Source organism: Halichoerus grypus, chromosome 1 (genome assembly GCF_964656455.1).
Source record: "Halichoerus grypus chromosome 1, mHalGry1.hap1.1, whole genome shotgun sequence".
NCBI lineage: Eukaryota > Metazoa > Chordata > Mammalia > Carnivora > Phocidae > Halichoerus > Halichoerus grypus.
In genome coordinates, this window is record NC_135712.1 from 137,358,968 (window position 1) to 137,384,561 (window position 25,594).

General features: G+C 39.3%; 1 protein-coding gene across 2 annotated transcripts in view; it reads left to right on the plus strand.

Annotated features, from left to right (window-relative positions):
• The window catches only part of RARB (retinoic acid receptor beta), a 712,218-nt gene that overhangs the window by 27,379 nt on the left and 659,245 nt on the right, over positions 1-25,594 (plus strand). For both annotated transcript variants that reach the window (XM_036072138.2, XM_078072445.1), the window contains exon 2: positions 4,306-4,385. The gene's annotated coding sequence lies outside the window, so the exon portion shown is untranslated. The remainder of the gene's footprint in view (positions 1-4,305; positions 4,386-25,594) is intronic.

The following is a 25,594-nucleotide window of genomic DNA, read 5'->3' on the forward strand; positions in this document are numbered from 1 at the left end:
AGGGACCTCATTCAAGCATCAGATTTAAGAACTAGGGGTGTGTGTGTGTGTGTGTGTGAGAGAGAGAGAGAGAGAGAGAGAATCCTCTGGCTTTATTTTTTGAAAATGGGAATTTCTTGACAGGTAGTTGAGGACTATATAGTTCCATCATAAATAAATAGAAAGTGCAGAGACTTGCGTGTGACAATGTGTTTCTTTTGTAGGGATCTCATTGTGGGGATGCAATCCTAGCATTCTCCTGGCCAACAGACGAACGCATGAACTTCATCAGACTTCTTTGGTTGGTAGTAAAGGAGCTGAGGAGTCAATAGGAATAGAAGGCGTCCCAAAGTTGCTGTCCAAACAGCAACAAACAAAAACAACTCTGGTTTCTCAGTGTGCAATATGAGGATCACTAGTATCAGAATCACCTTGTGGGGGGTGGGAAGTGGGATTATCTTATTAAAAAATTAGACATGTGAGTGACTGTACTATGCCATGCTCTGTTCCTGGCAAAACAGCAGTGAGTAAAAGAGACCAAGGTCCCTGCTTCATGGAGTGCTTGTTCTACTAAATTCTTCTCCAACCGTAGGCCCTGAACCAACAGTATCTCCTTTACTTGGATACTTAGAAATGTACAGTTTCTGGCCTTACACTCGACCTACGTAACAAATCAGAAACTTTGAAGGTGCAACCTGACAACATAAGCCCCAGCAAGCCCTCTAGGGTTGACACGGGCTAAGTGTTTGAGAAGCACTCTTCGAGGGCAGGGTTTCTCAACCTCAGTGCTGTTGACATTTTGGGCTGGAAAATTCTTTGTTGTGGGGCTGCCCTGAACAGTGTAGGATTTTTGGCACAAGAGATGCCAAGTAGCTATCCACCCTAGTTTTGACAATAAAAACTGTCTCCAGTGTGAACTGTCCCCTGGGGAGACAGAATCATCCCAGGTGAGAACCAGTGCCTTAGGGCAAGGCTATTCAAGATGGCCGGCTGACTGGTACTATTAGCATCACTTCAATCAAATCTCTGGGGTGAAGTGAGGAATCCAGGTTTTAAAAAGTCCTTCTGGTGATTCTGATGCTGCTAAGGTTTTAGAACTACCATCCTAGTGGAAGAGATAGAAACATGTAAATCATTCAGAGTGAATAGTGTGCTACACAGAAGATCTGTAAGGAGTGTCTTCACTTTACCTGTTGAACATCTTTCAGAAGGATGGGGAAGATAGGGAAGGAGGACAGGGTGTTTCCAGCGAGAGGGGGGGTTGTAATTTAAATAATATAGTCATGGAAGATCTCATTGAGAAGGTGATTGATCAAAGAGTGAAGGAAGTGAAGAGCAAGTGAAGAGAGAATGGGGGAAGAATGCTTCAGGCATTGAGAAGGGAAAGAACAAAGGCCCTGGGGCAGGTATATGTCTAGTAGGTTCAGAGGCTAGTAGGTAGCCCAGGGTGACCAAGTGGAGGAGTCTGGGAGGAAAGTAGTTAGAAAACAAGTGAGAGAATGAATGAATGAATGAATGAATTAACCTGTTTGTGGCCTTGACTTCTGTATATACAAGCTATGTGGCTTTGAGTATATTCTGTGGTCTTTTTGGACCTCAGCTTTCTCTTTTATAAAGCAGAATGAATACTTGTTCCTTATAGGTCTGCTCTGAAAAATAAAATGCTTGAATGATGGTAAACTTTTGAGAGGTTTGGCAGATTACATTACTTATAGTATGTGATCAATAAATTTTGTATGTGTTATACAAAACAAAGCCTAGAAAAATTTAGACCTACCAGATCTGAATCTCTGTGATAGAGACTGGTAATATGCACTTGTAATAAGTCCCACCAAGTGATTCTTCAATATGTACACTATTTTGAGACTCTTTATCTTTCTCATATACAGTATTTGTATCCTGGTCCCCATGGATTATTTCAAATGCCTTGGCAAGTAGAGTTTTCCAGGTGTGAATATTAACACATAAGTTTCCAAGGCCTTCCTAAGAAGAGACCAAATTGAAGACCAACATGGCATGCTCAGGGGATTACACTGAGATGGTTTTAACTTCATGGTGAAGCTTCCTGGGGTGAACATTCAGGAGATGACTCCAGGGGAACCAATCCCTTTTCAGTTTGCTCTGGCCAATCAACAATATTGAGAAATAGAAATACTTCCTGATCCACTGTGCAATGAAAATAACTGTGAGGTAAATAAGGTATTATGTCCACCATGATGTCCCTGAGGTTGGTACAGTTATCCATGCAAAAGATTCCTTGTACCCAGTTATCTAAGTTTTTGTTTGTTTGCTTGCTTGTACTCAACTCACCTCTCGCTGATGAGTTGCCTGTCTATGTCATTATGCTTTGGTAACTTAATATGATAACCTTGAACGTCTGTAACATCTTTCCTCTTAAGGGCTCAGTGTTTGGGGTCATTTTCAGTTTTTCCAAAAATAAGCTATTCTTCAATATGTTACTCTCTGGTTATTTTACTCCACCTTATTTGCCTTAGGGAACCTCAGAGATTAAATCTTACCAAATCTTGAGGCTGCTGTGATTTGAACTGCTGGGTTTTTCTGCCTTAATTTCCCCTCTGTGAGTTCAAGAGGTCAGACATAGTCTGAGGCAACACTTAAGGAGTCTGTATCTTGAAAAAGCAATTGGATTAGTTGGGTTGAATCTCTTTCCTTTTTTTCCACATTGAAATGATGGGGTGGGAGAGTGTCAAGATGAGTTTTAAATTGATTTATTTGGTAGATAAAATGCACCAAAGCTGAAGAGGAAATGCCTTCTCATTATTTAGTTGCTGAGCTGCACCTGAGAGTTCATGATGATGCCATGAACGGAAGTGAAAGCACCCAGTTTTTGTGCACTTAATTCACATGCACATGATAAGTATTATAAATTAGTTATGATACTGAGTATGATATATACCCAAGCAATTTAAGGACATTAAAAAAATCAAGGATGTTGCAATTTCTCTTCTATCTACTGGACTGTCCATGCAATATTTAATTTATCTCACCTCCCGTTTCACCGACTGGAGAACTGAGGAGTAAGGATATTTTGCTCTGTTCCAAAGCTTTTATGAACTTTCACCTTCCAGGATTAGGCACAACACATTCACCAAACTTTTTCCCCACTACACGTCCACCAAGAAACATTTTCAATTAAAGTTGCTCCAGAGATTGTCATAAAAAATAAAGGACACCCCATTAAGTTAGAAATTTCAGATAAACAAGTACGTTTTTCGTGCACATATTTTCCATGCACTATTTGGGATGTACGAACCTATTTGTTGTTTATCTGAAAACAAATCTGAAAATTTAACTGGGGAGTCCTATAGTTGGATCTGCTAAATCTGGCAACCCCAGTTGCTTCTCTTGGGATTGGTATTATTGGACTTCAGGAATATCCAGTTGTGATTATTAAGCCTGAATCTGAGTGAATCTTGGAGACAAGTTATTTGGCTTCTCTATCAGAAGGCATTTAAGACCAAATTATAGTCTCTGAATAAAAGACAATTTAGAACCTAAGCCTTCATTTTTAAAAAATATTTATTTATTTGACAAAGAGAGACACAGTGAGAGAGGGAACATAAGCAGGGGAAGTGGGAGAGGGAGAAACAGGCTTCCCACGGAGCAGGGAGCCCGATGCGGGGCTTGATCCCAGGACCCTGGGATCATGACCTGAGCCGAAGGCAGACGCGTAACGACTCAGCCACTCAGGTGCCCCCCAACAAGCCTTCATTTTTTGAGGAAAAGCTAGGGTCAAAAGCCACTGTCCTGTTTCCCTAAGATGGATGAGGCAGGAATTAGAGGTATTTCTCCCCAAGTCCTAGGACTAATACTATCGTGTGAAAAACGAAGAAACCAAGAAGATCACAACATATCTCTTTTTTGCTTTTCTTTTAAATCTTCATGGGTCTGGGTCACAGCCGAACGTTTATACAATCTACTTTCAATCTGCTATGGGGTCAAAGGACCATCCTAGAGGTGGCTGTACCATTATAACATTTATCACCTGTGTGAGTTCTTTTGCATACCGAAGTGACTTCGTTACACCTGAGCCCAGTTAATATAAAGCTTAGCACAAAAAGGCTCATCCCTCCTCACTAGCTTTTCCCTTGTTTGATATTCATGGCTTTAGGGGAGACAGTCCGGCTTGGTTTGAGATTTAGCAAAGGGGCTTGGTGGTTTCTTCTCATTATGACAAGGTTAAACTTGTCACATCGTGGAAAAGGAGGTATTGTGGAGAAGTAGGCAAAGACTTGGAATAAACAAATCTACTTTTTTTCTGCATTGTTGTTTAAGACTACTAACTCAAGGTATTTGTTATTACAGAACCCTGAATATTACTGTGAAGTGACAGTCACCTGTCCTTTTTATCTAGTAGAACTGATCTCAGGATCTACGGAGGAGAGGTATGTTCAGATTTACTCCTTTTAAACTCCTTAATACTCTTATTAGAAGCTACGTTCCATAATTCCCTTTGTAATCCGCCTTATCTGGCTTCTGGAGTATTTATTTTGATTAATCACTTTGATCCATGGTAATAATTTCTTGCCAGGAAAAGCTCAGAGGAAAGAATTGATGTTGTGCTGTTTTATGTTGAAGTATCTCCTGAAGGAACATGGGTTAAACAGCTTTGAGTCTTTGAAGGTGGGGAAGTGAGTTGCCATTGATAAAGGGAGGATGGATACTGGGGGGAGGCATTCTGTGTTAGAACTACGTGATAAAATACGAACTGAGTTTTTCTTACAACTCCCATGTAGTTATAATAAACAGTTTAACATTAAAATGACTGCAGGCGTCCTGTTATTGTACTCACTTGGAAGTGAAACAAAACAGCATTTTCTCACTTTAGAGGATTTTGGTTTCAAATTGTGATATTTTGGCTGTTCTAAAAAAGATTGAGAAATCTAAATTTTGGGGGGTTTTCCAGGTCCTACAAAATCCTAAACTCAACTGATAGCCGTCTGCTAAATCATAAAATTTTCCCAGGGTAAAATATGCAAAGATAATAAAATCTGAAACATGAGCTTTATATATTTGGTGTTGGGGGTGGGAGGGCTCCAAAGTTTAGATTCGATGTTTGCAAACTTCTGTAAAGGGACCAGATAGTAAATATTTTAGGCTCTGTGGGCCTTATGGTTTCCCTTACTCAATCCTGCCATCATAGAAGGAAAGCTGTTTTAGACCATATATAAGTGAATGAGTGCAGACACTGAAATCTGATGTTGATATTTTCACATGTCCCGAAATTTTGTTTTGCTTTTTGTGTTTTGTTTCATGGTTTTGTTTTCATGCTCAGCTCAAAGGCTAGATTTGGCCTTAGTGGTTGTAGTTTGCCGGCCCCTGCTTTAGATCACTAAAACAAGGCAAGGTCTCCTGCGAATCTCTGCTTACTTTGTACTCATTAACATTGCGGAAACCTGCTATGCTCACGTTCTAGTAATGGTTTCCCAAGAAGAACTGGGCCCAAGGCAGGGGGAGTAGTGCCCCACCGGGTCGGGCAGGGTCTCTTCAGCTGTGCGTTGTGGGAGAAGGAAGGAGCGTCAACTCTTGAAGACACCTGGGGCGTCCTGGCTGTTGATGGTGTGAAGTCTAGGAACAAACCTTGTGCATCTGGGCTGTTCTGCCTTCCCAGCCAGTGGCCTTACACCTTCGTTTAGCCTTGTTTTAGCTCTTAACCCAGTTAGCAGAACTTAAGGGAGTTGTAAGCTTTGGAGCTGCTTTTCACCATAGCAGAAGGCCATAAGGCAGAAGGTGACTTTATATTCCATTTTTATTGCTTCTCTGTGATTAAAGGGTTTGGTTTCAAACACTTGGCAAGGATTGTTTGAACATGGATCTGCCTCAATGTAGGCAAACTCAAGTGTAAGAAACTAACAAACCCATCGACCCCCCCCATCCTTTATTCTCTGCACATAATAGACAAATCTACTGGGGCATGATAATTGAACAAAAAGAATTCTTGACAAAAGAAATAACTGTAAGCAGTCCTCAAATGTTTTCTTAAAATCACTGGAGCTTTCTCTAAATAATACAATCCCTGAATATTGAAAATAACTCTATATTTAAAAATTAAAAGCATCACTTCCTTGTGTGAACTAATAATGTGCTGTGTGACCTTAGATAGGTTACTTCACCTCTCTGTACCTGAGTTTAGTAAAATGAGGAACTTGAGCCACGTGAATTCAAAGGGCTTCCTGTGTACCCCTAGAAAGATGAGATAGTAGATTATAGGATGTAAGCTTTTCATAATCACCAAGTAGAAGAGCATTATTTTCTCACCATGGTGTTACAGGCTTAATTGTGTTCCTCCAAAACTAATATATTGAAATCCTAACTCCTCAGTACCTCAAAATGGGACCATATTTGGGGACCGGGCTTTGAAAGAGGCAATTAAGTTTAAGTGAGATCACATGCGTGTGCCCTAACCCAGGTGACAGTATTTGGAGAGAGGCCTTCAAAGAGGGGATTAAATGAGACTAACAGCGGGGGAGTCCTACTCCAGCAAGATTGGTGTTCTTACTAGCTACTAGGGATGCTCTAGGACCCGGTGAAGGCCGTGTTAGGATACAGCAAGAACAGCTACTTGCAAGCCAAGGGGAGTGGCCTCAGGGAGAAACCAGAACTGCTAACACCTTGATATTCTAGCCTCTAGAACTGTGAGAATTAAATCTCTTAAGTCGCCCAGTCTGTGGTATTTTGTTAGGACAGCCTTAGCATGCTAATATACGTGGTGTTGCAAAGGATGTGTGTAGGGGCGCCATCCCTGAGCTGACCTCATGAAGCAGAGAAATAGTGTGAACTTCGTACTCTCCCTATTCCTTGCTCCATCTCACTTATGGTCCGGAGCAGAGTGGGGTTGGATTTGAAAGCTGAGGTGATTGGATTGTGTGGACCTTACCAGCATTCTTTGGGAAAAAATGCTCAGGGTTCTGGATATCAATAAAAGATACAATCTTAATCTGTTGTGAGTATATTTTTCATATGTCTTAGTGAGAATTCAGAGTTAAACTTATTTCTTCTATTGGCCAAATAGTTATTTCATACCATTATTGATCTAGAGAAGCAGTTCCCAGATGTCTTAGTCTCTTTCATACTCTTCAGTCATAGGGGACCTCAAAGCTCTTTTATATGTGGAGTACGGCCATGGATACTTACCATATTAGAAACTAAGACTGAGAAATTTGCCTATTGCTTCATTTAGAATAAGCCTATTAAGTTAATGTAAAATTTTTTATGGAAAAAGGATTCTCCCAAAGCAAACATAGTGAGACTAACCTTTTCTCCACATTTTTGTAAGCTTTAGTGTCTGGCTTAGTAGAAGGTAGCTGGATTTGCCTATCTGCTTCTGCCTTCAAGCTGTTGCAGTGCCCCTTATACCAGGTTCCAGAAGACTGCAGTACACACAAGAGCATGAGAAAGGCAAGTGCCACCCTAGTATCAGGAGGAAAGTAGTTAAGATTTCATGGATGTCCTGCGCAGCCCCATCCGGACTTGCTAGATCAGTTTGAGAACCTCTGATCTGGCAATATAGCAAGAAAAAGGTGGTTTATGGTTTCTCTAGGAAAACTTGATTGCTGGGCAACTGGGTGGCTCAGTTGGTTAAGCGACTGCCTTCGGCTCAGGTTATGATCCCGGAGTCCCAGGATCGAGCCCCGTGTCGGGCTCCCTGCTCAGTGGGGAGTCTGCTTCTCCCTCTGACCTTCCTCCCTCTGGTGCACTCTCTCTCTCAAATAAAGCTTTAGCAAAAAAATGATGCTTGATTGCCTGCTCTGTTGACCAATCACAGATTTCTCCCCGTGGTTGCCTTTTTAAAATTGTGACCTAAAAATGGTTGTCAAGTGAACATTTTTAAAAATGTAAGTGAACAACCCAAAATTAGCCTACTACCTATGTAGGTCACAAACGGCCCTGCACAACTTAAAGGTATGGCTGAAAAGAAGAGAAATGAAGGCAAAGAAGAACTGGTGCTTATGACCCACAAGGCCCATAAGGCGTGGTGGGGTTTTTTGTTTGTTTGGTTTTTGCATTTGATATAGATGTGCACTTACCCAGTCATAGGATCTGTTTCCAGCAGTCACGTGTGTGAGGGCTACTAAAGACTGCAGTGTTTGAAAAATCTAAGGCAGAGAATTAGAGCGGTATGGCTTTTCATCTTATGAATGAGAAAATGAATGTCCAGATACGTTAGATGCATTGCTCTGGATTATCCAACTAAGAAATCCAGCACTTGAAATAGGAAAGACCTTGTTTTTGCATGATACTGTGTTATACCTGTACTATTTCCCTCAGCCAACTTAGCGTTTCAAGCTGAAGGTAAGTGTGAACTAAATCATAGAATATAGATTCCAAGGGTGATTGTTCAGCTGTGTAAAGACTCATGAAGGCTGCAGTCAAGTGAGAAAAATACTAGGACTTCGGTGGATTTGGGGCCAACTTTGAAGTATTGGGAGGGATTGGATGGGAACAGATTAACCAGAGTGGAAGGAAGAATTTGGGAAAAGGCACGGGGGCAGGTGGCCAGAAAGAACAGCCTTGTGGGACACTGGGGTGGCTCAGTTGGTTGAGCATCTGCCTCTGGCTCAGGTCATGATCTCAGGGTCCTGGGATCGAGCCCCGCATCGGGCTCCCTGCTCAGCGGAGAATCTGCTTCCCCCTCTGCCTCTACCCCTCCCCCTGCTCGTGCTTGCTCGCACGAGCGCTCTCTCTCAAATAAAATCTTAAAAAATAATAATAATAACTTGTGAACCCTGGAGGTGGTATGGGGGTGGTGTATGGCAGCAAGGAGGGAGGTTGTTGAGGAATAAGGAGCAAGGAGGCTGATGGATGGGGTGTAGCAGTTGCACCCTCTCTGAATCCAAGCTTCCATTTGTGAGGTGCCTCATCTAACAGGGGTGGCAGATAAGTGGCTTGTACCCGGAGTTTGACAAGGATTCCACCCAGGATTTTGGTCATTTAACTTCATTGATGAACCAGCTGAGCTAACCAGCCACAGATGTTTTGTTTATAACCGAAGGAATTCATGTGAGGTTGGTGATGACATTTCCCTGTCTATAAAATGCTGACAGTTAAACAGTGATACTGTGTGCAGCACTGGGAATCTCTATCTTGAGAGGCAGTTCTTAAGTGTAATGGTTTAATGGTCATTTAGCATGATGGGCCTTTGGAGTGTAATATCATTTGCCTGCCAGTTAAAATGAACGCTTCTCCGTGGGAAGTCAAAGATCATGTCAGCGTAACTTGGGTTAGGTGAAGGAGCTCATCAAGATGTGAATGCTAAAATAGAGAATAGGGAATAAAAATCTCTTGTATGCCTAGCCTGTTCATAAATCCAGTGTAATTAAAGAACACCACTAATTCCTACTAAATGGGAAATACACTCTGAATTGGTGAAAAGTTTGACTTATTTTGAAAGAAACGATACTTTATTATCTTGTCTACTGTTCTCCTGTCCCCAACCTTAATCCTTTTCTAATCTAATTTGTTGATAAGGTTGAGGTTACCTCAATAAAGAAGCTAAACTTCTTGCCCACCCTGAAGCTTCAGTGTCCCTAGTCTTCTAGTTGGGGTGGACAGAGGAGGTGTGATTCCTGCTGTTCAGGGCCAGTCCCACATCCTTAGGCTCTTGGTGGGACCTCTTCCCAGTTCAAGAACCTCATTCCTTCAGTTGACCCTTCTTTGTCCTATTCTCTTCAATCAATGTCTACCCACGGACTATATCTTTTTCCCCTCACTTAGAAAGAAAAGTTCCCTCACTCTTTGGACATACTCGTTTTACCCCCTATACATAACTTGGAGGTATGCACGCAGTCACGGATGCCCCGACGGATCCTGTGGTAGCTGCTAGTCTATCCTTGTGGCACTGCGGGGGCTGGACTGATCACATCCACGTTCTTGGCTCTGTTGTCAGGCTCACCATCTTTCTTGGTGTTTGCTCTGTCTGGGATTGGTGGTCTGCCCTCCTTGCTCATGCCCCACACTCCATGGGCATCATGGGTAGTGTCACCTGCCCCCACCTTTTCGTAAGCGTCTTACCCTGCCTTTAAATCTATACCTTCAGCCCTGCTCTTTCCTTTAAGCTCCAGAGCCAGATACTCAACTGATAATTGTCCATGTCTACCTCAAACTCACCATCTCGAAGCCAGACTTCAACACTGTCCTTTACTGCCAGTCCCAGCTGCTGTGCTCAGCATCCTGGAGCAGGGGTCCATGAGCTAGAGCCAGTTGGCCAAATCCAGCTGGTACCTAGTTCTGTAAATGATTTATTGGAACATACCCTTTTTTTTTTTTTTTTTTTTTACACCTTTTCAAGGACCAAGTGGCCAGCAAAACATATTTAAATCCTTTACAGAAGGAGTCTGCCAACTCCCGTCCCAGAGTGGCAAAATCATCCGAAGGGCTTGACAAAACCCTTAGGTGGGTACTCTCTCCAGAGTTGTTTATTCAGAGACTGGGGAATTTGCATTTCTAACAAGTTCCCAGGTATTGCTGGCCCAGAAGCCACACTTTGAACAGACTCCGAGAACAATGTTCTCAATTACATTGTCATTCACTTCGATCTCCCAAATGAGTTTAAATTTCTCCTCTCCATCAAATCTACTCACTGAAACCATTTTTCAGAAATACACATTTATCTATAACGTGACAAGTTCCCTGGGACTGCCTCTTACCTACAGGTGGGTTTCATCACCTTGAACAAGGTATGGCTCCCAATAAAAGGAGAAAAGAAGCCACAATAGTTAGCCTGAGCTGTCTTTATTTTCTGTCAAGGGCATGACAGCATTAACTCGTGGAATCCTCACAATGACCCATTGTGGTAGGAACTTTTATTAATTGCCCTTTCCAGATGAGCAGACTGAGATTCAGTGACAAGGTCCTGGGGCAGGCAGGTAGTAGAATCAGAATTCGAACCCAAGCAATCTGGCTGAAGAGCCTATGCTGTGCTGAATCTCTTTATCGCCCCTCACTCAACCCCCTGCCCCGACCTTAGTTTTGTTACCTTAGATAAAACTGGAAACCTAGATACATTCTCCTGTGCTGATTGTTCCTGTACAACTATAAAACCAAAGTGAATACAAAGACACAATTCCAATAAAATCTAAGTTAACGTTAAATTGATGTTTCACATGATGCTGAATATTTTACTGAATATTAATTGTCTTTTGCAACATGAATTGGTATCTGTTTGCTACAGAGGCTCTTGTGAGTTCAACCTAACTACAGCCTGAGGCATGTTCTGTTATTACATTTCTTTTTCAAACTCCTCTGAAACCATTTTTACACAATAATATAATTTGCCTGAATGTGTCATTACAAATATTACGTTGACCTCATTTCCCCTCATTAAACTTTCTAGATAGTGAGACTTGCCACCCACACCAGCAAAAGGAAAGCGTTGGCTCCGAATCCCATAGGGATTCTGTGTTTTCAGGTGTTTAGCCACAGACCCTCCTTTGAGCAACCCTGAAGTGTAGCTCCTAGGCTGATAGCCAAAGCCCTTCACACTGGATCCCAGGACGCCCCTCCTTACTTCTTCTCACTACTTTCTTGTCCTTTAAATTTCCTCAGAACTAAGTTGCCTGTAAGTTGAGGTGGTCAGTGACTTGCTTCATTCCTTCAGGCCTTAGTAGGAACTCTTCTCTGAAGGACTCCTCCAGCCCTCAAGCCCACCCCTCAAATCCACTGTCCTCCTGAGCCCTAGTCATCCTTAAAAATTCCGCATGAGCACAGACCTCTTACAAACCATCAAAATGACCTGTGGGTAGTGAAACCAAGGACTCCATAATGCCCAGCAAGGTCCTTGTGAGCCGCCTCCTGTCCTACAGCATGGCTCGAGGTGAGCACCACAATGTCCCAGCAAGGTTTAAGACCTAGGCTTTGTGAGGAAAGGGGGGAACGCTTAAAAAGCCAGGAGCATCCAGAGGAGGGGTTTTGGGGGGCTACTAACTTCCCCTCACCCTCCAAGCTGTGCTGCTGGCCTCACACCAGGGGTTTAGGTTCCAAATGTAAAGAAGTCTTCCCTTGTTGCTCTTCCTTTTTCAGGTAAAGCTTGAGGGAGCATCTTTCTCAGTGGGGGAATAATCAGACATGCTTGGCAGCAGGCAGACTGCATTTTGGAGTAGCAGCTATTCATAGGGTTGTCTTGGGAAGCCAGTTGCCCAGCACCTGGATACCTTAAAACCCATGGGAAGTTGCTTATCCCTCCTGTGGGAAGAAGGGAGCATGCTGAGTTCAGGTCATTGGTCCCAGTGGAGGCTGACTGTGGGTGCAGTCCCTCTAAATGGCTAAAGGCGGACCTGGCTCGACATCCAGGCAACTCGGAATTAGAGCTCATGTCATTTTCAGATCTGCTTGCTCACTTCTCTGCCCTCGTTGTGTTCTGGTCCTGTCGGGTCTTCAGTGGCCCATTCAGTTAAAAAATCAACTTGTACAAAATGTACAAAAATAACAAAAGAATGTGTAGAGACTTGAGATTTTTCCATTGACTACCATTGAAATCAAATGGAACACCAGGCAGATTTCCAAGTCAAGTGTCAAATAATGATTCCCCACTGAGAGCAAAGTAGTCACGGTGAGATTATAGGTGCCTATTGAAGTGATCGGAGATTGACAACTCATCTCTACTGAGGAAAGTGCAATTCTATATCTCTGGATGGGTTATACAGAAAATAGGGCTTGATATATGTTTTGTAAGAACTATCAAATTAAAAAAATTTCGCTGGGCCATGTAAGCACTGAAAATTCAATCTTTTCAATTTCAGTATAAAATGCATGTGTTACGTGTAGGTGTTAGCCTCTTTTAAAATATATCCTGATACTGCCTGCATGTAGAAAATCAAGGTTTTTGAAATCAAAATAATTCATTTAATACACAACAAGAATACAACACACTTCAAAAACACATCTATAACAAATGATAGCATACTAAGTGTTGAATCCACTTTTAAGGCTGATAAGGCTTTTAAAAAGTAAATCACTGTCAAAATACTTCATATGTTAATACCATTTGTGGCTACTTTCCATTTCTGTCTGTGTGAAGCAAGAAATCAACACTCTCCCTTTTGTCCAAAAAACTGAGTAATACTTAATACAATAGAGTCCTTTATTCACTTAAGTAGATGTTTTAAATGCCTTCCAGTGAATGTATACTTAAAATCACTGATTGCAATTGTTTGCATGTGATTTTTTCATAATATTAAGTTGGCTTATAAACCTGATCAACTTTGTCATTTGTGTGCATTATTTTTATACACTGGAAAAATCTAACAGGCACAGAGTGCATGTAAATATAGAGTTCAGAATATATGGCTCTTACACAAATATGAAACTAACTTAAACCAACTAAAATAATGCTTTATGATCCTTATGAAATTTAGTTTAACACTTCTTTTAAATAGATAATTATAACATGCTATAAATGAAAATTTTGGAAAAGGGAAAAAATAAAGATGAATCACTAAAAAAGATTCCAGTTTTCTAGAATGTACCCATACAGGTTAATGTTTTCTCTCTAAATGAGCATTGCATAAGTCAGCAGTTCTCTAAGCAATAACCTGTTGTCTGTCATTAAATATCAGAAATTGTTTTTTTTCATGTCTAGATAATTGTCTATTGTATGGATGCATGGTAGTATATAATAATTATTCCTTTTGGTAGACATAAAAATACTTTTAATTTTTGTATCTTAGGAAAAACAAAAAACATAATGTTTGTTTATCATGATTATTCCTTTAGGATGGCTTCTTAGAATTGGCACTATGAGATCACTAAGTCAAAAGAGGAGCTTCATTCATATTGACGAAGTGTTTTTCAGAGAAGGTAGATGAATTTATATTGCTATCAGTGTATTAAATTATTCAGTTTACTACTTTGCCAGTATAAGATTTTATAATTTGAATTTTAAAAAAAATTTTTAAAAGATTTTATTTATTTATTTGACAGAGATAGTGAGAGCAGGAACACAAGCAGGGGGAGTGGGGGAGGGAGAAGCAGGCTTCCTGCCGAGCAGGGAGCCTGATGTGGGGCTCGATCCCAGGACCCTGGGATCATGACCTGAGCCGAAGGCAGACGCTTAATGACTGAGCCACCCAGGTGCCCCAGATTTTATAATTTTTAAAAGTACCATTTGGTAAGCCATCTTTGCCTTCTGCTGTGAGATACTTTGTCATTCTTACTATTCCTGGTTTCTGTATTTGGCTCCCTAGTTGCATCTGTTGAGTCCTTAATTATTATAATTTTATAACCTTTAATAATTGAGGGAGTCAATCCCTCTATTGTTCTTTTTGTTATTTTCAGAATTTTCGTCGTTAGTCAAACCTGCCTACTTTTTCTTATTTGAAGGTTTGATTCAAATTTGAATAGTTTGGGGAGACTTGTTATTGTGGTATTCAGTTTCTCCAACCCAGAGTGGATTGGCCTTTCTATTTACCTCTATGGTTGTCCATATATATATATATATTTTTTTCATCTTGGAAACCTGGTGACTCTCCCAAGATAGGCCTTCTTGGTGATCACTTACTCTTTATCTTCCCTGCTGCCTGCTAGGACATGGTATAGACCCTTTCCATGTGTTGGTTTGAACTTCCTTTATTTCAGAGAAAAATTTGTGATTATTTTTGTTACTCATTTTATTAAGAATAGGTTTATAATTTTAATAATATATTAGAATACATTTGCACTTCTTGTGTAACCTGGATTCGATTTAGAGATCAGTAATTTTTTCTCCATTTGAATATGTAAATTTCATTTTGCTGTTTCTCTGGCCTGTTTTACACCTGTACAGATTCTCACCACCTCCACTGCTGTTACCCTGGTCTGATCCACTGTCCTCTCTTGCCTCCTAATGGGCCTCTGCTTTGTACTCTTGCCCTTCTACCAACTAGTTTCAACTTAGCCATTGGTGTTCGAGTAATGTAGGTCCTGACATTCTTCAAAGTCCTGGAATGGTTCCCCATTTAACTTGGATGAAAGCCAGAATCCTTACAGTGGCCTACAAAGACCTACAGACTTTCTATTGCCCTTCACCTTCCCATAACATACACGTTACCTTTCTGACCTCGTCCTCCGCTAGCAGCATTATTTGCCTTGCACTCTGTCCCCGAGTCCCATGGCCGTACTTTAACCACAGAAGATACACTCCTGCCTTGCAGCCTTTTCCTTACCTCTTCCTTCTACCTGGAATGCTGTTTCAACCAAGAATCCACAGCTAATGCCCACATGCCCTTCAAGCCCTGGCTCAAATCTCACCTTCTCTGTAAAGACACTCTACTCTATTGAATGAACAGCCCTTCCCACCTTGCCCTCTTCCTCTCCTACACCCTGCTCTGCCTTCTGCCATAGCCCCTACTCACGAGCTTTCTGTTTCAGAAGCTTTCTTTGTGAAATTTATTAGGAGCAAACTTTCTCTAAGGGCCAGGTGTAAAATTTTCTGCTTTGTGGACTCTAATGGTCTCTGTAACAGCTATTCAGCTTTGCCCTTCTAGCATAAAAGCTGTCACAGCAGAGAAAACAGGTTTTATTATTATTTTTTTAAAAAGTAGCTGTGTTCCAGTAAAACTTTATTTACAAAAACAGATGCCAAGCCAAATTTGGCCCATAGGCCATTTTTATTTACTATTTTGCATTGTATTACATTTGTCTTTTTCTAGGTTAATAGTATCTTGCATGAATGATTAGCTTATAAAACCAATTGGGCCTGGCATTTTCTTGATGGAAATATTTTTCTGTTTCATTAATGGTTTTAGGACCTTTGTGGTATTCCAGTTCTTTTTGAGTCCGTATTATTTATACTTAAATTGTTCACAATTTTCTTTTTAATCTACCTCTAGTCATGTCTTTTATTCTAAATATTAATATATTCCTTCTCTTGATTATTCATGTCAGAGATTTTACTATTTTTAGTCTTTTCAGAGGATCAAAGGGATTTTATTACTTTCTATAGAATGGTTTTCTAATTTGTCATTTTCTGTTCTTATTTTTAATACTTTTTTCTTTGAGCTTACTATTTTTTGAATAATTAGTTCATTAATTATCAGCTTCTTCCCCCCCCTAGAATTTATAGCTATCATCTTCCCTCAAACAAGTTATTTTACTTCATCTTACATGCTTTGATATGTGGTATTAACATTTTTGCTTAGCCCTTTTTTTTTTGACACTTGAGTAAAGTATGTTTCTAAGTGTTATTTAAAAAAAATTATTAACACTTTTTTTTTTTTTTTTTTACCAGAGACTAGAGTGATAAGGAAATATTGACTTCTTGAAATTAGTTGAGCCTTTATGGACTAGCATGCAGTTCAGCTTTATAGTTTTTTGTGTTTATGTAAATATGTAATATGTTTCATGCTGGAAGTGTTCATTGAATTAAGCCTACCAATTGTATTCCTCATTACTGATTCTTTTCACTGGCTAATCTGTTAGTTACTAAGGCAGACTTGTTGGAATCTTCCAGGATGATGGATTTTTTAAATTTTTGTTGACATAGTTGTATTAAAATGCCCTTGAAATACTTCAAAGTCATGTTAATAGGAGTAGATAAGTTTACAACTTGTGTTATCTTCCTGATACACTGACTCTTAACATTTTGCTGTGATGCTCTTTACGGCTAGCAGTACTTATGAAGTCTATTAACATGTCCATATAGATCACTTTGATTAGATTTTGATGCATTTTTCTGCCTTTATGCTTTTGATCTTATTTTGCTCCTTTTACGTTAGGTGATTTTAGGGGTAAATATCATAAAACTGGATTTGTTTTTTTTATGACAGTCTTGATCTTAAACTTTAGTTCATTTCTATTGATGGCAATTACTATAAAATTTCTAGCATGTTTTAGATTTGTCTTCATCTTTTTTCACCTTTGTTAAAATTTTCTCATTACGTTTTTTTGCTGTACTCCACTAGAAGATCTACTCATTGCCCTCCCCTTAGTGATTCCTTTAGAAATGAATAATTATACTAATAAATCAAAATCTAATGGTAATGACAATCTTTACCTCTTCACAAACAATATGTAAACCTTCAAATGCTTTAACAGGAATAAATGTCTTCCCAGTTGGTATTCTTTCTTTTATATAGGATTTTAATGCTATCTTATTTATTCTAATCCCACAAACTTAACTAACCTCCTTCTTTCTTCTTTCTTCTTCTATGTACATGTGAGTACTTCCTTCCATTTTAGATTTCCTTCCAGAATCCTTTTCCTTCTTGATGTACATTGTTTTGCAGGTGTCTGGTGAAGGCTGCGTTGGCTGCTCGAGTTGGTTTTAGATCTAGGAACCTTGGGCTGTGGGCAGGGTCAGATCCAGACATTGGCCAGTCACTTAGCGTGCAGGCTTAGGCCATCCTTAAGTGATGGAGTATGCAAAGTGAGCATGCCGCTTCTGGGCTCAGGTTTCCTAGGATCACAACTGTGCCATCTTGAGCAGGTTCCTCCTATGCTTTAAGCTTCAGTTATTTTGTCCTTATAGTAGGGATAATTATGGTACTGCTTCACAGGTTATTGTGAGGGTGGAGTAAGTTAATGCATTCAAAGTACTCAGATCACTACTTTGGCTAATGTGAACACTGAAATGTAAACTACATTAGTAGTATTATGTTTGTTAGAACTTTTAAATGTTTTTATTGTGAAATAGTTATCTATCTATAGAAAGTTGCAAAGATATTTTGAGAAGGTCCCATACATCTTACAGAGCTTGCCTGATGTTAAAATCTTAGATAACCATAGTACAATAAAAAAACAAAAAACAAAAACAAAAAAAACCAGGAAAATTATATCAGTACAATACTATTAATTAAATTACAGATCTTATTTAGATTTCACCAGTTTTCCCACTAATGTCCTTTTCCTGTTGGAGAATACAATTCAAGATCCCATTTTACAGCTCACTTGGCATGTTGTCTTAGTCTCTTCCCATCTGTGACTGTTCTTCAGTCTTCCCTTATCCTTCAAAACCTTGACCCTTTTAATGTTGAATTTGGATCTATTTGATGACTTAAGGTTAGGTTGAGTTTATGTATTTTGACTAGAATACCACAGCAGTGATGTGCCCTTCTCAGTGCATCCAGCTGGAGGCCATGATGTCAATATGTCCTATTGTTGATGATGTTAACTTTGGTCACTTGTTGAGGCATGGTGTCTGCTGGGTTTCTCCACTGTAAAGTGAAATTGTTCCCTTTGTGATTAATAAATACCCCGGCGGTATTTTGGGGACTATGGAAATATCTTGTTTCTCCTTCAAACTTTGAGCCACAAATTTTAGCGTCTGGTGATCTTGACTGAAACACTCATTACGAGAGTGTTTGCTTGATGGTGACTTTCTATTTCCCACACTTGTTCTATGTTCAGTAATTCAATTTTTTTCCTAGAAGAAAGAGTTGTTCCTTTTTCCTCATTTATTTAATTGAATTACTATGGGTTATAATCCAATAAAAATAAAGTATTGGTGTGGAGGAGAGAACTACAGACAGGTAGTTCAGAATTGTGGAGTATAATCAATGTTAATCAAATCAGAAATGTTTGAGTATGTGAACATATTAGCAAGCATTTAACACTTAATTTTTAAATCCATAATACACTGGAATTCTAGGTATTATGAACTACACATCTTATTTCTCAAATCTCATAGTATAAACCAAAAGTCTTAATTATATTGCAATTTTATGATGTGTTTCTAAAGATGCACCATATATTCATTGCTTTGGGAAACAAAACTTGCCATGTTATATTATTCCAAAACATGTATGAGAAAATAGCATTTTCTTATGTATAGAAACATGGTACCAATTAGAAAAATGGAATTTAGACAGTGGCATTTTATTTATCATGTATCTATTACTATAGATTGATGTAAGAACTATAATATATAATCTCATTCCCAGGCCTAAGTATATTCAGAAGCAACATTTACATAAATTTATCATGGAATAGTAGCAAGAGAAATATAATTTTATTAACCCTGGGGCTCTCCTGGAATATTAATAAGAATATTTAGGACTGAGAGCTAATAGTATAATTTAAAATGATATATCTCTACTAAACACCTCTTGTTCTCTCATGTGTATTTCCTCTAATTTTTGTTAGCAGTGCCTGAGCTGAAGAATAGTTAATTTAATGGTCAGATATAGTATGTAGTAGGTAAAGGTGATACCTATATAATTTTTTGAAAACAGTTTCAGTTTAAATGGAAGCATTCCTTAAGTGCACAGTCATTCTTAGAAGCTCTCTTTAGCCATTTAAATGTCTTTTTCAAAAAAGATAAGATTAAAATCAGAAGTTTTGATATATTTCCTTGTGCATCTGAAATTGGTCATAATAAATTTTATATGACAGTGATTTTTTTTCAAAAACCGTAACTATATCTTTTTTTTAAAAAAATACATAAATGCACAATCTTTCTCAAACTCTAGAAAGGCTTAGTAATAGAAAGTCCCAAGAATTTTTAAAAAGTAGAGTGCAGATGTGGCTTGATACGGAATTTGTTGAGTCAGTGAAAAACAATTGCAAGGCCTTCAACTTCCTCTGCAAAATAGTTAAGATTCACTTGTGAAGATGTTGATGGAACATGGTCACATGATCACAGCCAAACCACCCAGCACAGCTGGGACTGACCTACCATGCTAAAGGCTGGCAGTTGCAGTGAAAATCTACCTGCCCAAGAGGGAGAGTTCTAGGTCTGTTCCTCCACTTACCTCTGAGAACAGCGGCAGGTGGACAGGGACTTCTGAGGAGGGCGATTGAAGATCACTGAGGGAGAATAAAAGTCCTGTAGGTAGTGATAATTGAGGGCTTGTTAATGAAATGGGAAAACTTCCTGCCTACAGGCCTCCAACAGGCATGTGGAATTTCTAATCAGCTTGTAAAGATATTAACACATTTTCCTTTGTACCTTTCAAGATATATCATTTACTACGTAATTTTACAACAAAGACATGCTTTCAGAATGGGGGGTGGGGAAGGCCCTGCTCACCACCCACATGTCACCATGACATGTCACCATGACATAAAGGGGAAATAAAGGTAGTACATATGCAAAGTTCCAAAATGTTCCAAAATGATAACAGTAAAGGACACAAAATGAGTGTTTTGAGGCTGGCTTTTACTGTATACATGTTTAAAATGGTTATTTTTGTCCTAGTAAATGAACTGTTAGCATTACATGGTAACTGTCCTCTGGTCCAACATTTGTCTTAAAATCTCTTTGGTTTAAATTAATACCCAATTGGTTTATATCTGACCAATTTTTTTTGTTGTTGGTAGTTTCCTGGTATGTCTTATCATTTGTTAACTGTTCTGTGCTTTATATGGGCCCCTCATAAATAGCATACAGTTGAATTTTGTTTGTGAAATTTTTTTTTCCTGCTTGGCATATTTCCTTCACGTTGCTTTTTAAAAATTATTTTTTGCTTTCTTCATCCTCCATTTTAAATTCCTCAGGTGTCTCATCAAAGTCTTGGTCTACTGTTGAGGACATAGAATAGGGAAAAAGCTGGCTGGAGGCTCTGAGAGGTAGCTGGGGCATATCCATGGTAGGAACCACAAGGCAGGAATTCTCAGTACCAGCGCTACTGACATTTGGAGCCAGATAATTCTTGTCAGGGGCTGTCCCATGTATTGCAGGATGTTGAGCAGCATCCTTGGCCTTTACCCATTAAATGCCATTAGTACTCCCCAGCTGTGATAACCAAAAATACCTCCAGACATTGCCATGCTTTCTCTGGAGTGAAGGGTAGGGGGTAAAATCAACCTGGTTGAGAACCACTGCTATAAGATGATCTATGTGTACCATTTGTTGGGCATCCCCCAACATCCCCCACCCCCCAAGTGTCAGAATTTCTGTGGTTCCTCTTGGACTGATAGGATTTGCCAGAGGGGGCAAATGACACTTATTAACTCCTGCCTGTAAAGTAAAGACCTGGTTGAAAATATTTTTTCATTCCCTGTGTCCTCTTCGGCAGAAGGCCCATTTTGCTCAGCATCCCCCCCCCGCCCCCCCCATGAACGTGGCTTAGCCAACATTGGCAGTCCCATTCTCTGACCAATGACCAGTTGACAAATGCACGTATAACAGAAAACTAATTAGACCTAAGGGAGAGTTTTCACTGGTGATAGCAGAGTGTCTGGAAAAGGCTTCCTTCTTATAAGAACACATAGGATGGGCAGTTTTCTCATTGGATGGAGGGTGTGGGGATGGATTGTGATGCCTGGAACTGCATGCAGCACTGAGGGGAGCTAAAGTTGAGGCTGCAGAGCAGAAAGAGAAATGAGGGGTCCTTATGACCCTGTGGAACCACTAACTTAATCAACCCTGGAAACTAATTGTAGATTTTCTTTTCCCCTAAACTTAGATTTTATAAATCTCCTTATTTGAACCATTCATTTGAATCTGGATTTTTAAAAATTTGCAGCTGAAGTCCTTTTAACATTTTTCCCAAAGTTAGTTGCACTTTATAGTTGTTGACCTCGAATAATTACATCCTTTTATATGCATCAGTCCTTAGATACTCGTGGTGAAAGATCCGCATTTACGTAGACATATTTGAAGCTAGACTTTGAACAGTCTTCATGTGGGATTTTTTTAGTCCACTAAAGGAACATTTTTAAACCCAAAAGAATGGTGGGCTAAGAAGCAAATAAACTTTTAAATACTATGAAGTGCAAGAATCAAGAAACTGGGCAAAGCAGGAACCCTATTGTTTTGACATTCTAATTATAAATACATTAGACTTGGTGCAAAAAATCATCAAACCATCAGTCTTGGCAATGGTTAATTCACTTTTTGAAGTTCAATAACTCATCTGTGAAGTGTCAGCAGCTGGGTCTTGTTAATGGTAAGCCTTTCATTCCTGTTAAATCAATTGTAAATAATAGAACCCCTCAGAGAAAAATGATGAAATAAGCATTGATTTCCAAATTGGGTGTCAGATACAGCATTAATAAAACACATTGCAAGCAAACAAGTACCTAATATACTCTGATCACTGAAATAGTAATCAGGAGGGAAAAAAATCAATGATTTTTGTGTAAGTTGCTAGTATTTTTACATTTCATTTGTATCTATGTATCATCCGATCAGGTTTCTCATTTTAGGCCCTGTATGGTTATTTAATTTTCATTATCTTCACCAGCAAAACCAGGTCATTTTGTGTAATGTTAGATTTGTTTCTCCCTTCTTCTAAATAGGTGACAAGCATCTGGTCACATAGTTTTTTTATTTGTTGTTTTTGTTTTTTTCTTAGTTGACTGACACCAGTGATTTTGTTGTGTTTAATGCAATGCAATAATCATTTACAGCAAGTCACATAAAACTGCAGAAAAATGTAACCACTCTCGTAAAACTTGTAAGGAACATAAAGCTCCCTAGCAGGTGTACATAAAAGTGCTCTCTGCCTACAAACTCTATTTAATGTTAATGCCAGTGTCTTTGAATACCACATACGGGGTCTGGCTAAAAGGAAAATGTGTCTGTGAACTGTTGATTATCCAACAAACAGGGTTGGAAGGGCAATGCCATGTTATCTGTTAGACTGAAATAGGAAAGCCATTAGGAGCTCTATTCATTGAGCATTTTATGAAGTACTAGTTTGAGGGAAAGTACTTATAAATTTGTTCTAAAGCCATACATGGGACAGGAGTGGAAAGAGAAAGGGTGAAACTTTCAAAAGAACGTCCCAAGCTTCACGAAGTTAAATAGCACAAATTTTTCCAAGGTTGGTGTCTAATGATAAAGTAGCAGGGACATGGTGGTGGTCGATTTGGGCTTCATTTTTCTGTTTGAGTGCTGTTTCCTCATGTCTCATTACTAATTACATTTTGTCTTTTAGTCTATTGTGTTTTTCTCTTTATTTCTGGGTTTCTTTATAAAACCTCTTTGAAGTTATTCAAATGTTTTAACTGTTTGCAATTCAATGGCATTTGACCATTTGCTGTCTACTGTTGTCCTTGACCTCAATAGCAGACCAGTGACTCTTTGTAGGAACTTCATTTTGATGTAGATGGGATCCAAGAGTAGATGGTCACTGCAAAAAAATAGAAATGGAAGCTATTACCCACTAGAAAGAAAATATTACGAGCTGAATCAAGATGTGAAGTGACAAATGTAAAGCAACGTATGTACAGGGAACAGGGAACTTGGGATCTGACATCCTTTTCCCAACCCACATACAGACCAACTACTGTGTATTCCAAAGAGGAAAATGAGATGGTTACAGAACTTAAATTATGTCACATGAAGAACACTTGAAGGTCCTGGAAAATTGTAGCTGGGCGTAAAGAAGACTCAGACTCAGGTAGTCTACCAGCTGCTCAAGATCTGTTGTATTAGGATGATCATAAAATTTTCCAAATAAGGGGAATCTTTGAGAGTAAAAGGGAAGTAGTAGTAATGCTTAGGTTGGGAGGACCATCACATACAAGGACTGCACTGATGGGTTGTCTGGTCATCCTAATTTTGAAGAGTTTGACTGCTAACCTCAAAGGGTTCAAGTAGGATCAATGGGAGGGGGAGAGGGAGGCATGGGATTGTTGTATAAGGAAGGGATTTGTAAGGTACCATTGGGTGCCTGAAATGGGATGCCCATTTTTGGGAATTCCAGGTAGTCAACGGAATTCCTCAAATATGATTGTGAGGCCATTTAACAAGGACAATTTAGTGGGGATTTGAGCTCAGAATTGTGGTTGGACCAAATGAACTTGAATATTGTTGCAAACCTTGAGTCTATGGTCCTAAATGTTAAATGAAGTTTCACAGAGAGCTGTACTTTCTAAGTCAAGTTGTCTTAAGATCCGTTAGTAGAATTGTATTCTAGAATGAGTGTAGTCTAGTATGGCTGGAGTGTAGCTCTGAGTCACTGATGTCTGAATGAACTAATGTTTTGGTCAGGAATGAGCTGGACAGAAACTTTTTAGGTAGTAGGACCTACTGTTAAGACCAGTAAATGGAGCTGGGTAAGACACAAAATTAAGGTATAGTTTGGAGACCTTGGGCCATGAAGTAAAACTCCCTCCGAAGCAGGGTCTGTGATCCCTAGAATGCTCTTGTGAGGAGCCAGGATGATATTTCAAATAGCACCTCTGGAATTCTTTATAGGGAAGTTGCATCATACGTGCATTTATGCTACTTGAGCTATATAGATGATAGATATATAGATATATATTAAATAGTACTATAAAACTGTCCTCTGTATTAGTATGCATTACATGTCACCTATTTCATATATAGTACTTCATAGAATGATTTAGAGGATTTTCAAGAATGATCTCAACTTAGTGATTTTGGCCTCATTTGCCTACATAGCTCTGAACCCCTGTCCTAGGGTATTCCTGATGTCTATTCAATAACTCCTTTTTTCTAGGTCAGCTCTAGCTTCATGTTCTTTGGAAAACCTTCCCTGCTAGCCATGGCTACACATGGGCAAAGCTATCTTAGCCTTTGGTGGCATTTCTTGTCTGTAAGGCAAATTTTAGCATTGAGATACACCTGGCTCTGTTGTCCTCCATTTGTAGTTTGGGGTACACCTGGCCTCTCTAACTAGACTTCACACCTCTTACCCAAGGGACTGAGTCACTCATTTCTTTGGAATCCTCCAGAGTGTGGTGCACCCTGTGGATGGTTGTTCAGTTGAGCTGGGCTCCCCTCATTCTTAATTGAAGAGACTGTTGCAGGAGCCTCATGATGCCTGACCTCCCAGGTGGAAATATCTAAAGATATTGCTTGCTACTCTGGGGGTAGCCTGATCCATACAGAAAGACTAAAGGGCAATCATGGGAAGGAGACCTTATTTGTTAATTTAATTTTAGACTGCTTTTCTATGTTAGATTTCAGTGTCCATGGTGTATAGACCATGGGATCACAAAAGTTTTCTAATTATTTTAAAATGTTCTCTGTCCCTTTGGGAGTTTTGCATACAAACTGGCTGATTTCATAGTTAGGGTTTCATATTTGAGATTCCTATTTTACATGAAATACCGTATTAACAGTTTGAAAAGTATTCCTCACAGAAGAACCATAACTTGAACTTCTCTAATTCCTGCTTTTTTGAATTACTGCCATGGAGGCATGAAAATTGGTATATTCTGAACACCTGCAGGTTCAGGTTTCATAAGTAAGGACCATCAGTTACAAAATATTCTGTGCACAATGGGATTGCAAAAGGATTTAAAGTCAGATTACGTCTGTTAACTGGTATGCATGAGAAAAAAATGATACACGGAGAATTTTGGGGTGGGGAGAGACAAAAGGGTACTTTCTAATACAATGGAAAAAAATTTTTTACAAACTACGCAATGTATGATTTATATCTGTAGTATACAGGAAGGTAAATCTTGGCTGAGGCCAATTTATTGTAGCACATCTCTATAGTGTATTAACTGTGAGCAATGATTCATAAATGTGCATGTTGAACCTCACTTCAAGTTCCTTTCCTCCTTATTGTTAGATTAGTAACTGCATCTTTGAGCCTCAGCACTGTTTCATGAAAGAATTCATGGTTTTCCTTATGTAGAATATGAAATGGTTGGTAAGTACTTAATTAAGAGACCTAGCAACAACTGAACAACAGATTGTTTCCACTTACTGTAATGAAAGACTGGGATGTGCAGGCCAGCTTCTGGAATGATCTAACTG